A 2832-nucleotide genomic window follows, 5' to 3' on the forward strand; every position below is an offset into this window, starting at 1 on the left:
TTGAGTTTAGTTTAATCCACAATTAGCCTCATAAGAGTCTACAGATTCATATTTACACAGATCCCGGTCTATCACACTAGATTGTACTTGTCTTTCTTTACCAAGTATGGTTTGAATACCAAGACACTGTAGCCAAAACGTGGTCTGAAATCACCAAAAGCTAACAGATTTACTATCGTATTTAAAGTGGTGTATGCAAAACGCGACGTGAACGAACTTCACGTGTTCATCCATGGTATAGGAATCCCCCACACCAAATTTCAGCCCATCTGGCCTCAGAACTTTTTATCTGACAATGGCCAAAATGCCATAAAATCAGGTCTAGGCAGAAATTAAGAGGTCATCTTATCAGTCTGGCGTCGGCGACATTACTTACTAATCAATTAGAGGGAGAAATAAAGATGAGGGAAAGAGAGGGGAAGATTGGGAGAGAGTGATGTGAAGAGAGTGATTGAAGCAGAGAGAAGAAGAATTTAAGGAAAGACTGCGCGCGGAAAAGAATAAGGATGAGAAAGTGACCGAAAAAGAGCTAGTGAGGGAGAGCGAGTGGGAGTGGAGGAAAGAGATAGTGATAGAGAGGAGAGACAGAAAGATATGAATAGTGAGAGAGATCGTATGACGGAGGTTGGGGGAGAAAGATTGATGAGTGGATAGCCAGAGAGATTGAGAGAGAAAGAAGGAGAGATCGCTAGAAACATACGAAATTGTGATGACTGAGAGGTAGTGAGAGAGAGGAAAATGGAGAAAGACAGGAGATAGCGAGAGAGAGACAGAGAGAAACAGAGACAGAGAGAAAGACACACAGACAGAGAGGCAGACAGAAAGGCAGACAGAGACACAAAGAGAGAGAGAGGCAGACAGAGGCAAACAGAGAGACACAGAGAGATAGAGAGAAACAGACAGAGAGGCAGAGAGAAACAGAGAGAGAGACACACAGACAGAGAGAAACGGGCAGAGAGGCAGACAGAGAGGAACAGAGAGAGACACACATACAGAGAGAAACAGACAGAGAGGCAGACAGAGAAACAAAGAGACAGAGAGGCAGACAGAGAAACAAAGAGACAGAGAGGCAGACAGAGACAAACAGAGAGAGAGACACACAGACAGAGAGAAACAGACAGAGAGGCAGACAGAGAAACAAAGAGAGAGACAGGCAGACAGAGACAAACAGATTGACAGGGAGAAGCAGAGAGAAACAGACAGAAAGAAGCAGACAGAGAGAAGCAGACAGAAAGAAGCAGAGAGAGAGAAGCAGAAAGAGAGACGGAGCGAGAGACACACAGAGAGGGACAAGCAGAGAGACAGGGAGAATCAGAGAGAAACAGAGAGAGAGACAGAGTGAGACAGACAGACAAAGTGCTAAGTCCACCCTGCTTACCTGGGACCATATGACCTCCGTGCCCCCGGGAAACCCCACCTGACATGCGTACACGCCGCTGTCGTATTCCCGCAGTTTCTGCATTTTCAGGTTACCATGGTGATCCACGCTCACCCGATGCTTCCTCGGGGTGACCGTGATATCTTTCTCGTCTTTATACCACCTAGACAGGAAGATGAAGATGAGGGTTTGGCAGACTTCACAACAAAAACATAGTTCCCAGCATCAAGGAAACAGGAGTCCGTAGGACACAATCCTTCATGAAGTAATTAATAGTGTTGGCCGTGCGGCATTAACGTTACCATTATTTTGTTCTGTTATTTTCTTAGCCTGACTAAATCGCATTGAAAAAACAAGACTTCAAATTCCAACAATATGAGATATAGTATGTAATACTAATCATTAGAAAACAATAGCCGTGTAATCATGGGAAGTTTGCCCAACTGCTGACATATGCAGCCTCGGTTCCCAACCATTGAATGTAGGATCATAACACATGGACTGTCATTGTACAGAACGCTAAACATGCTTCCCAATGATGTACAATACAATTCGAGCGAAATGAATTTTCCAAACTTCTTGTTTTATGTACATCCTAAAAGTGGTATCTCACTGCTCCGCACCGGTGCGGCACTGCGGGGTTCATTCACTGCGGCACTGTCGTGTTAGTTCCCCGATCTTGTATCATCTAGATATTGCGTAATACGTAAAAGTATGACTTAGAAGACAACAAAATAACGTTACACAAAACGTAAGAAAATTCGTTCTTTATCGCTGAAAATCGTTGAGTAATCTTTCTGAACCCCACAGTGCTGTACCGGTGCCCCGAGTGCAGTGGGATACAACCTTTACTTGTCGTACCTGATTACGGTTTGGGGCACATTCTGCAGCATGAGTTTCGCATTGCAGGGAAGTGTTGCATTTCCGTACACCTTGGAACTCGCCAGGTAGTGGAACTGGTCCATCTGTTTCAGCTCGCAGGCGGCGAACCGCGCGGTGCAGAGGAGATACAGCAGCCCTGTCCAACCTGCTGTGTGCATGGTTTATACGCAACACGTACTGGGCAGAGAGACAACAAACATGTGGCGTGACCTTGGGGATGTTCTATAGAACGCCATTGTTCTGCGCTATAGAATGCCATTGTTCTGTGCGTTCTATGGAACGGTGTGGGAAAGGTGCGTTCGATGGGAGGGGGGAGGGTCCAAGGGAGGTCTTGGTAGAAAGGAACTCGAGTCATACCGATTTATTCAGTGGAAAAGAGTACCGAGCTTTGAGCTTTGGAGGGCTTGTGGAGGGAGCCAAACCGGGTGCTCATCATGCTTGTCAAGAACAGACAGGGAGACTTTCTCGCTTCAATGAAACTGTAACGGTGGTAACGTTAGATGCTGTAACGCTAACGTGCCTTCCCTGTCACGACTTACGAAACATCATCTCTTTCATGAGATACGTTCACA

The sequence above is a fragment of the Branchiostoma floridae genome, chromosome 7 (assembly GCF_000003815.2).
Source record: "Branchiostoma floridae strain S238N-H82 chromosome 7, Bfl_VNyyK, whole genome shotgun sequence".
Lineage (NCBI taxonomy): Eukaryota > Metazoa > Chordata > Leptocardii > Amphioxiformes > Branchiostomatidae > Branchiostoma > Branchiostoma floridae.